This window comes from Coloeus monedula (genome assembly GCF_965178545.1).
Source record: "Coloeus monedula genome assembly, chromosome: 2".
NCBI classification, from domain to species: Eukaryota; Metazoa; Chordata; class Aves; order Passeriformes; family Corvidae; genus Coloeus; species Coloeus monedula.
The window spans coordinates 39696057-39708112 of record NC_138782.1 but is presented as its reverse complement, the minus strand read 5'-3'; positions in this window follow the sequence as shown (position 1 = coordinate 39708112).

The following is a 12056-nucleotide window of genomic DNA, read 5'->3' as shown; positions in this document are numbered from 1 at the left end:
TCCAGGATCAGTAAATGACTAGACAAAGAGGAAGTACATCTCCAGTAAATATATAGTGTCTGTAAAATACAGCTATAATATTTGAGGTGCAGTCTTCCCACTCTTAATAGGTTAGTTTTTCTAAAATTTAGCCATTTAGTAGAAAATCTATTGTCATTCCTGATGTCCATGAATAAATATCTGCTGACCATTTTGCAAATGTTGTTCTGTTCCTGCTTTTTTCTCCTTTTTTGTCACATCAGAACATATCTCATCTGAGCTTTTAAAAACTGATTATTACTTGGTTAGCAGAAATTTGCTCTGCCTCAACTACATAACATCTGTGAGTTTGCAGATGAAGAAACCAAAGCTTATGTGGAAATAATTCAATTTACTGTTCAACAAAAGAATTCGGAAATTACTCTTTCATTAAATAAGCATGTAATATCTGCCCAAGTTTGCAAAGTATTTAATGCCTTCTTATATGAGCTCATACAGAATCATTATCTTATGATGTCTTATTTTTTTGTAAAGCAACATTTTCTGTCTTTGCTAGCTTCAAAAGGAAAGAAGGATTTAAAATGAGATTTAAAAAAATATTAAATGGCTCTCATTAATTGGATTCTCTTTGTTAGTCCGGAGAAAGAAAGCCAAACAAAATTGCTTCCAGCCACCCTACACTGAACAGAAATTTTAGCTGAAACAGATAGAACATTTTATTGAAGCTCCATGATAATTTTAATCTCTTCAGTGCACTCACAAACATGGTTATATTTTTGAACATAGAGTGTGCATGGTTAGCTGTAAGCAGAAATATGTTTTTGAGATTATCTCGCATTGAATAAAAGAGTGGATAGTTCTGGCTCTTGGAATGCATTTGTGTCACAACCGGTCATGGTGGCTCCTGCTGGGACATCCCTGTGGGACCGTGTTGGCATGAGAGTGGTGGGTTCATCAGAAACACTGATGGTGACAGGCAGCAAACAGTGGAGGGGTGATGAGTTCCGTATCTGGAGATCCCAGCTGAATCCTTAATGTATTGTCTTTCACCAGGGAACAGTGAAGCTCTTGGGTAGTCAGCTCCAATTGTGCTTGAAAATCACTCACAGTGATGCTTTTTATGTTGGACCTCCAAAATTTGGGGCATCTCTGTGACTTTTGACTTCAGTAACATTTGGTGCATGACTTAGGGAATAAGGGCCGTTGGTCATTCCTAGTTTATATGTAAGATTTGGTGAGTTCTGTGGATGAAATATGGGATGTCATGTTAATTACAGAATATTCCATGTGTTTCAGCAGAAAATACCAGCTATGGGTTTGTAACTATTTTTATAAGAATATAGCAAGCAGTTCTCTTCATCTTTCTGTCTTAAAAACATGAGCTCAGTTGTTACATGATTAGACACTAATGCATTTTATGCAAATTGGATTCCAGGATTCTTTTAGATCTACAGAATAGTCACCAAACTTAGATGTTACAATGTACCTTCCAGTACAATTCTTCTAAGGAATTAGCATGAAGGATTTAACTTTAACAGTGGTATTAGCTTAAATACTCTGTGGTAATTTGTAATGAGAGTAACATAACAAGGAACATTCTGCTTGATGAGAAGAGTATTGCCCTAAAAACTTCCCTTTACTTACAGCTTTGCCAAAGAGCACAAGTACCAAGTTTGATGTTTTCTATTTGGAAAATGTCCCTTAGCTTGGACTTCTAAGCAAACGAGGTACAATTTCTCTTTTTGTGAACACAGGCACAAAAATGTTTGTTCCTGTATTTTCTGCACTTTTCTGAAATGTGTATTTTGGATGAGGAGGTGTTTAGTGATTGGGAGTGTGGTGCCCTGTATGTCAGAGAAGTACTTTTTGCCATCACAGCTTGAATTTGTATAAGTAAAAATTCATCATAGCTCTGCAGTGTGATAGAATTATAATAATAGAGGAATAGAACTTCTGAGAACCAAGTGTTAAGGCAGGAGGCCTCAAATTCTGGAATTGCCTGGAAAAGACAGAAATCCACTTGTTGTAGTGAATTTAATCTAGATAATCACTTGTGCAATATTTATGAGAAGTTAATGTTTTATGGTAATTTCAAATATAAAATTGGACAATACAGGACATCACTGTGGATGCTGTTGGTCCTCCAAAGTTTGAGGTAGGCAAAACTGACTGCAAATGTTAGAAGTTGCAAAGAAAAAGGTTCTAGTAAAATAAATAACTAGATTATGGTGGAGGGGAAGTAGATGGAAAAAGAGTATTCACACTTAAAACTACAGTAGATCTCAATGTCCTTCAGCAACTAAAAGTCTTCCCTGAAATGATTTCTCATATTCTCCATAATGAGTTTCTCCCTAAATCTTTGAAATTACTAGCTTCTTTGAGGATTATCTGTCCTGGCAAGAACAACAATAAGATAAATGGTCTCTTTCAAAACCTGCCTCAACACGCTTGTCAATATTTACTATATATTTATAACTTGACACAGTGAAGGATTGATGAGATCATTACAATGGATTAGGATGACTCATTTCCCTGTCCTTCATGACTGCTTCTGCTGAGCTCTTTACTTCTCCTGACTGCCCGAAGGAGAAACTCTGACGTGTTCTGAGCAGGCTTCCAGAGAGCTGGAAGAAATCAATCCATTCTTTTACAGTCCTTGAAGTTGTCCAAAGGATTCTTCAAGTCTAACAAATTTTCTGTGTACTACCAGCACTCAAGTTATTTTTCATTCATCTTGCAGTTGTTAATCATTAGACTCCACAAACATTAGGAAATCTGTGTCATTCACAATCTCTTACTTTCCACTGGCAAAACTCTTGGTATCAATAAAATCAGGCTTTGACTTTCACTGGTAACTGCTGTACAATCTTTCAGATCCTATGGTAAAGTGAGTGGTATCATATTCCAATCCTCTTCCAGGTTTCTTGTGGCTAGTAGGATGAAAATAAATTCCTGTAGGTTTTCCAACTGTTTTGAGCAGCAGAATTATGCCTTATTTTTGTGGCTTCAGGAAATTCTTTCTTCTTTCTGATATTGTGGGTTTAGGAATATTCTGGAAGGCTTATGACAAGAGAGCAGAACTAGAAATGCGTATGATGAGAAAGCACTTTTTATACCTACTGTGTGCCCGAACTCTGCTGATCTATTTATACATCCATTCTGTTCAAAGACTGACTGTAGCAATCATTAATGAAAATAGATAATAGTAAGGGATTAGCCCATGTCTACAGGTTAATTTTGTTCTGCCACAAAATAAGCTGCAGGATGTTATGATCATGCTAGAGCAGGAGGGTAAGGAAAATATTCAACCTGTTCACCTGAAAGAAAAGCACTTGTTTTAGATTTATGTTGTATCTCAGAGGAAGAGCTCTTCTTGTTCAGCTTTATGAGTAAAAAAAATTATTAACAAGACAGTTCTGGTTTTTAGTCCTTATCTACTCTGAGTCTTAGGATATTTGTCTGAATTGCCTAAGGCTCTTTTACACTGTATAGTACCTCTAGGTTTCCTGATAAAGAGTGATGTAAAACAAATACAGATATTTTACTAAGGAGCAAAATTTGTGTAAGTCCAGATTTGCGGTAACAAATTTAGAAAAGAAAATGTAAAAAAAACTTAAGAGAAAGTTACTAGAGATGTAGGAGTCTATTAAGAGCTGGAGGATACTTTTATCTTTGTATGGATTCACACACAGCACAAATATGTTGGTGGTCTGACATCCCAGAGTGGCTTTGAATTGTCTGAATCACAGAACTGCATCATAATGACTCATTCTCATTGCATCCTGACATCCCAGCTGGGAAAGAACTGCTGTCTCTCCCTTGTTGCAATTTCGGTTGGCACATTTTTGTTTTCTCCTCCCAATGAAGTTTTTGTCCTAACAGACATCTACAGCGGAGCTTCCCTTCTTCAAGAAGACAGGCGCTGTTTTGCAGGTGCAGTAGGTCATTTATTGCTCTATTAGAAGCAAGTATTCGCTCCTCCAAATGGAAAAGGAATATAAAATCCTACCTACTACTTCTGGGGTCTTTGCTATAGCTGAATTCCTTCCAATGTCAACACACAAGAGGATAAGTGTGTTATGCACACAGGAGGATAACACAAGCAGAATGGCAATTTGAACTGTTTGTATGTGCCTGCCCTTTACAGATGTAACATCTAAACCCTTTAGAATAAAGATGCTAATCCTTATAAAACAATCTTGCATACAGCCACCAAAAGAAAAGCCTTTCTAAAATAAGATGATCAGTCAGTGCTATGAATTCTTTTTATTGAGTTCCACTCAGATCAGAACTAGCCAGCCTGGGATGAACTGATACATATTCTGTGATTTTTGCCACCATGCATCAGTCCTAGATTAAGTGAACCAGGAGTGGCACACAAAGAGTAGATCCTTCACTGACTGTATGTCCTTCTAATCTCTCTGGATGTGGATGAGGCACTGTGTTTGCAGGGCAGATCTCCAAATTTATGCTGAGGGCAGGGGGAAGGGAACTCAATACATCCTTTTTCCAGAAATTGTGATGATTTTTTCCCCCTCTTCATATGCTTGTCATCCTCTATAACCTTGGTGACATAGTGGGTAATCTGTCCTTCCACAAAGTCACTAGAATTGTCACTCGCTGCATTTTTCAGAAGGACTTTTCAGGTGAATGTTAGTATTACCGCCAAATTCTTGTCAGCACACTTGGGCTAAGAGCATATGACTTAATGTCTGGCACAAGTCCTACAGGATTTGCTTCTGAAAATTGATAAGCCCTCACAAGTTGAGGAGAGGTCAGGGCAGAGAGGTATAATCAAGTGCCCTCCTGAATAAAAGCATCCTTTCTTAGAAATATGTGTTGGGTCTCTGCAGCTACCTATGTCTTGACAGTGTTCTTAGACCTTCCTGTCCAGACCTTTTCTTTTTAACTTAATGAAGCCATGCCTTGACTCTTCTTACCCAGGAAATTGAAGCTTAGGTTATTTTATTCAAATTTTCCTTTGGAGTTGGCAGTAATTCTAAGGCTGAGCTATAGATTCATCATTCCCATGCTGGATGCTCACATGTCTTTTCAACCTTCAATGCAGATAATTTTTCCTTTATTGTCAAATAATCCTTTTTAGAATCTATTTGTAAATTCTCTTTCACACAGAGCTTTGTTGAAGTGATGAAATATATTTTTCATTTATGCATTACATTTTAATGATTAATTTTTTTAATTGCTGAAATGAAGTATGATAATTTCATTGAGGAAATTTCCAGTTAATGTGTCATCACAGGATCTGTGCTCAGAAACAAATAGATTTCGATTTCTTGACCCTTAGGAACAGGTGTATTTGTTTTCGTGTTTTTCTGACAATGGATAAAGAGTTAGGGAAACAGAAGGTTCTCTTATATTTCTTAGCTTATTTCTTTCCTGTTAATCAGTAACTCTCAGGTTCTCTCTCTTTTCTTTGTCAAATTCTGATATTTTCTTTATGAACTAGCCTGTGAAAAAAAAGAGTTATGATGGTGTTGAGTCAATAAAGAGAAGTCTTAGAGGAATTCATAATAATCTTCCCATTTGTAAAAGTTGCTATAAAAAAGACATGCAATGTTCAGCACACACTTGGACTTTTGTGGTCTTCTGAAGCTGCAAGCTTTGCCTAAGTGATCTCCGAATGAAGGTTTTTCCTTGTGATTTTGTCTCCTCTGAAGTTTTTCTTTGAGCCATGAATCCCCATGATATGAGATGGCTGCATTCACATTTGATGATGACGAAATACATGTTGTACAGAATCTGCTGGCATAACTTCCATCAGTACAGACCTTTCCTGGTCTGCTCCATTGAAGTTGTAGTCACGAAAAGGGGAACAAGATCTGTCATGGATGGTTGTGATCTGATAAATAGACTTAATACTATGTGTCCCATTTGCAGTGCTGCTCAATCATACTGTAAGCCTTTTTAATGTTTTTAGAAAAATTATTCAAAGCATTTAGTCAAATGCTTCACAAAAAGACCCCAACAACAAAAATGAACCTTTCCTGCTCATCTTCCTCTGCTGTTTTAGCTTGTTATCTCAGTACCCTCTCTGCAACCAGGCAGAGCCCTAAAATGAGTAGTAAGTCTCATTGTGGGAATGACACCTGCATGACCTTAGAAAGACCAGGCAGAATTAAAGCTTTGATTGGAAATGGCTGCTGCTTTTTCTCGGTGTTTTTTTTTTACAGTTATGTATTATTCAATCTTAATGGTGTTTCATCCACTGAAATAATGCTTTATCACTTTTCTATAAACTTAGCAATGTAAGCAACCATTGTGTGTTGCTTTCCTTCTTTTCTGTAGATAAATATACTTAACTTAGTCTGGCTTCTAGTGTGGATGGATTCTCCTCTAATGTCATCTCTCTGCTCCTGACATAGAATAATAGCTAGTTCTATTTACATCTCATTTTCAAGCCACAAAACTCCTGCTAGTACCAAAAAGGTAACAAAGGCACAGGATAAAGATAGTGCCCTTGCTATAGTTCAGTTGTTTCTGGAAGAACAGAGGTGGTGTTGGAGACTTGACTTTTGTCCCACTCTCTTAAAAATAAATAACGGTAAGATAAGGGTTTTATCTCTAAGTCACCTAGTTAGTGTAGCAATATGTGTTTGTTATGTTGTGAAGCCCTCCAATTTCTAACTTAGAATGGTTTGTGTTGGAAAGGACCTTAAAGATCATTGAGTTTAAACCCCATGACCACAGGCAGGGACATCTTGCACTAGACCAGGTTGCTCAGGACCCCATCCAATCTGGTCTTGAACATTTCTTATTTAAATGAATTACTTGCTAAATTTCTGAACTTAAAGGAATCTGTTACAGGTATTTATTACGTGCAGCTTGAGTTTTGCAGAGCCTACTGGTCCTTGTTAGAGAAGTTACACCTGGCCTGTATTTGTAAGCAATATTGTCTCTTTTTGGTTTTAATTGTGTTTTCCCCCTTCTTCTAGTTCCTTACCTTTCCTTGCAATGATTTTTTTCCTTAAAGACCTTCTTGGCAAAGTAACAAAATGCATTTTCTGTGTGTGTGTCTCTCTCAGTTAATAAGCCATACTGTCCTCCATTTCTGGCAGTCAAGTTTCTGGTGTTTCCAGGTTTATAATCACTTAGCTGGGAGCTCTGCTGCTGGTTTTGTTTTGTAGTATTTATATTATCTTCTTACTGCTTATTGGGATTTGAGCTTTATACGCATGGGATCTTTAATCACCATTTTTTGGCATCTTGAATTAATTTAAACAGATGAAAGAGATCAGTAGGTAAGGTCTTAAATATCCTTCATAGCCAGATGCTCCTATATTTCGTGTGCCGAAATCTTCCATCTGCTGTCAGGTTGACAAATGAACCGAGTTCTGAATGTGTCCCCTGTTTTCTTTAATGGCTGAGTGTTCAGAGATTCCAAACTCTGCGTTCTGTCTCTGCACTGAAGTGCATAGGCCTAAGCACAGGGAAGCTTCATGTTTATTATATAGTACATATCTGATTTAGATATGTAAAATAGTTAATTCAAATAGTTAATTTTAAAACATTTTTAAGTAACTTCAGACAAATTCCAAATGCAGAATCTTTTAAACTGCTCCAGACTTGCACAAGTGGCACTGGGGAGAGGAAGATGACAAGCTATTTCACTAGCTGGCTTTTGAACTCTGGGACTGAAAATGTAATTTTTTGTCACCTGTAAATGTAATTCTTTTTCCCTAGCATTATTTGTTGAATTTGGACGGTCCCACACCCAGAATGTACAGAGGACCTGTTGTCACTGTATAAAGCCAGGTGATTGTTGATACATAAATTGGAAGCTAATACAGCACATGATAGCAAAATTTAAAAGACATTAGAAACTAATTTTATCATCATACTACTAGAACGATGGTTGTAAAATTCAATACATTAGATATCATAAAGATTTTATTGTTGCTTAATGACTTAGAAATACAAAAAGAAGTAAATCCCACAGGTCTAAGCACAGCCAAAATCTCTGCCAGCATCTAATTTGGAAAGATGCCATTTAGCCTCCAGGAAAAAGTTCTGCCAGAAGCTTGTACTAAGAGTGTTCAGACTCACTGCCTAAATAAATAGGCAGTAGACTTCAGAGTATATTGGATGATGGTGACACATAAAAATATATTAACCAACCCTAATAATGGGATACCAACATCTTACTCCTACACGTGACTGAAAATAAACAGAACACTTTACATAAGGGGGCAAAAGAAGTTCTCCAACCCCTTTAGTACTGTCCTTATTAGCCTGATTTCCTAGGGAAAACCAGTCTATGCAGCCTTATCTCAGTGACTGCCCTCCGTTAATACACTCAGAAGGCACTGGCATCGTTCAGCCAAACACAAACAGAGGTATAACTTGTCTCTGAGATTATTAAGTTTTTTCTAGGTTTGTGAAAAAGGTGGATACATAAGGAGAAGAGAAAGATAACAGTCATAGTTTTGATCCTGCATGAAAACTTTTGTATTATTATGTAATAGAGAACTCAGCCTTGGGAGGGTATAAGGGGTGTGGGAGAGGGGAACATTAAATGCCCTAAGAGCAGAAAAAGCTTCAGTTGTAGTCTGCAGTCAGCTGAGGCACAAATCAGTTGGAGGCCACGCCTCACCAACCCTTCAGTATGCAAAACTCCTGTTTTAGTTGTGTCACCATTATCCTTTACATTACTGCTTACAGCACACAAACTTGGAAACTGTTTACTTTTCCCAGTAAACTTTTCTGTCTCTTAAATTCTCTTTGCATAACACAGGGGCTTTTTATCCTTAGACCTATCACTGTTTTTCCTGTGTCACGGCATCCATGTTACATCTCAGCTAAATTGTGCTGCCAGTGGCAACGCAAGCCACTGTCATCATTCATTGTCCTGCATTGCAGTTAGTATATGACTTTATTTCACAACCAGCTTACATGTAAGTCTTCTTTTCATCAATAAAAATGTGCAGCTTAAAGTCTCCACATTCCAGTTCTAAACCAGAATTTGTTTCTATAACTCATGCTGATGTTTTCTGGGGAAGAAGAGGAAGATGATTCTGGTGTACAGTGATTTTCTTTGTAAAGTTCTCCTGTCTTTGTGGCTGTGGTGTTAATCACTGTCAATACACTCCAAGCATTCTAACATGGGGAATGCTTTGCTACAGGTTACTATCACAGTCCTAAAAAAAAAAAATTCTAAAAAAATACTAGCTAAAGTGAAAATGTGAGAGGGAGAGATGAAAGAGAAAGGCTTGACATTTTATCTGTTGAGTCAGATTTGCCAAAATCCTTGGATTGCAAAGTTGACAATGATTTTCTTTTGGCATCTTTTAATTTCACTGGGGATGCAATATATTCTTACTGAAATACTATTGATTGACAACAGGATTTAATAGGGGTGTATGAGTAAGACATGTAGCATTATCTGTGATCTTGCAGTTTATCATTTAAATTTAAAAAAATGGGGAAAAAATGAAATAGTCCCATAAAACACCCTCACCACACCTGCCTCTGCAAAGGACAGCTGGATGTTGCCATTAAGTTCTGTATATTTCAATGAAATCAAAATTTAGTGCTACCACAGGGGCACCTTCATGGCAGTTCCCAGCTGCAACAGCACTGGCTGCTTCCCTCTCACATTTAATGCTTCGTTTGGACCCAGAAACACAGCTGTGAAATCCTGGAACAGAGCTTCTTTAAGAAAGGCATTCCTGTTTCTCACTATGTAACAAGTCACAGTTTTTAAAATGCTGATGGAGAGAGCAAGGTTTCAGTCTCTGAATGACTCCGGTTAGAATTTTCTTTTTTGAAGCAATGGTAACAGATTAAAGCCAATCAGAAATAACCACGTTTAAAGGATTTTCCTTCGAACATTTATTTACAAAGCTTTCTCCCAGGCATCAGAGCTATGGTGATAGTGGAATTCAAGTATAAAATATTTTGTGTTGTTGCTTTTCTGTAAAAAACCCCCTAAAGCAAATTATAAAGCATAAGATGTTACCACTCTTCAGCTGCAAAACTTGCACAACTTCTAAATCAGTTTGTAGCTGGCAAGAATGATTCTAGGTGACACTGACTACTTCTGAAAGAGCCCACCAAGAACTTGGGGCCAGCCAGGCTTTTCTTTTCCTTGTCCTTTGTACAGTAAAAAGCATCAACTATGGCCAAAAATAACTGCAAAAAAAGATATACTGTGGAAAACTCCACAGTCTCTTGAGGCTTCATAGAAAAGCCATTTGCAAAATATGACTAAAATGTGAGTTAGGTGACTTGTTTTTCTTTTTTCAAAAAAACCCAAACCCAGATATCCCTCTTTTGGTTTTTTTGGTCATCCTAATGAGTTTATCTAGACACTAAAAATAAAAGCAAGATACATTCAAATACATATATGAGCAGGGAATCTAATTCAAGAGAGAAGAATAGTCTGAGATACAGAGAAAGGATCAGCTCTTGGAAATAATGACCTCCCAGTACTTCTGCAGTCTTCATAGTTTCCCTAGACATGAGTGAATTCACCGCTTCTATAATTTGTAACTTTTTCAAGAAGATGGAGTAAAATATAATTGCAATTTAAATAAAGCCAATGTTAAGGCTAATGCAGCAACAGCCTGCAGGGCTTTTTTTCAGCACTCCAGTGCACTTCACGGAGAACTGGAGCACTTCATGCTCCAGTTCTATTGTAGTCAGATACCTGCTCTTGGAACATTTTACAGATTTCTCAGGTAGAATATCTGCCTTTGAATTCTCTTACGGTTTTTACAAATGAACCTCATCCTTATTATTGAAAGGACTAGTAAAGAGGCAAAAGACGTGTCTGACAAATACTGCTCATGGTGCAGGACACTGGTTTTACGTATAATTGTGGCAGCCAGTAGATTCAAATGTGAGAAATTTGGCAAGTTCAGCACAGGATAATCTTCAAGCTGTGAGCAGCTTGGATGAAGCCACAGGATGAAATAAAACCAAGAATGATTTATCTTAAATGTGATTCATCTGCATTCAGTCCATGTAAGAAGACAGTGACAGTTTTTTCTCTGATGTTGACAGTGCAGTTCAGTGCCACCAGCGTGAGCTCAATTTTTAAGCCCGTATGAATGAAGGATGGGGTCCTTTCTTTTTGAATTTCCAAAGCTGTGTTGTTATTTGTTCATATTAGGGTTGTGCCTCTGATAGATCCTGCTATTCCACTCAGTGTGCAAACACAGCATAGAGGTTTGTCAGTTCCAGGGAAAGTCTGATTTCAGCTCTGCAATCAAACTGCTTTGCTAACTCATTGCTTGGGAAGTAATTTCATAATTTTTAATGACCCATATTAAAATAAGGACCAGAAATCTTAACCACAACAGAAGACTTGGGTAGCAGTCCTTGCTATGGGGCTGGCAGGCAGCAGTAAGTGCTGGCTGTTCCTTAAGGCTGGTGAGGTGGGAAAGGAGATGCTGGGGACAGAGCTGGCAGGGCTGGGCCATGTCCCCCACAGCCAGGGCCCACTGCCCACAGTGGCTGAGCAAGGCAGACCCACAGACAAGTCCAACCAAGTCAAGATCATTACAAAAACTCACCAGGTCCAAGGTCAAGCCAGCCTAGGGGGTCAGTTCAACAGAACCCATGGCTGCAGCACAGCCAGAAACCAACACTAACTCAACTCAGCTTAAAAGTAATAGTCCCAGGCTGTGTTGGCTGGGTTTAAGTACTGCTTCTGAGCCCGCAGGAAGAGGGGTGTATGGAAGCCCCAGGTGGGGCTGTCAGGCTTGTTCAGGCCAAGGCCTATCAGTGCACTGGGGGTCCTGATGGGAACTCTTTAAGTGTTTAAGGTGGCAAGAGTTGTTACAAGATACACTTGGAGATGCTGTGGAGAGCTGATGTAGTAAAAGGCAGAGAAAACAATCTTTTCATAAGTCAGCTGTGTAAACAGCTGCATCTTGTCAGATTTTATCTTTTTAATGAAAAGATCTGAGTGCTACATAAATATCGGAAATTGCTGCAAACCCTCCATGTATTTACAATCAGGACATTGCAGGAGCTGTCATGGTAGATCCTGGAAAAGGATGAAAAGAAGAGTGCTGAGAAGTGGCATTGCAGACAAGCCTGGAAGGCTTTTGTTT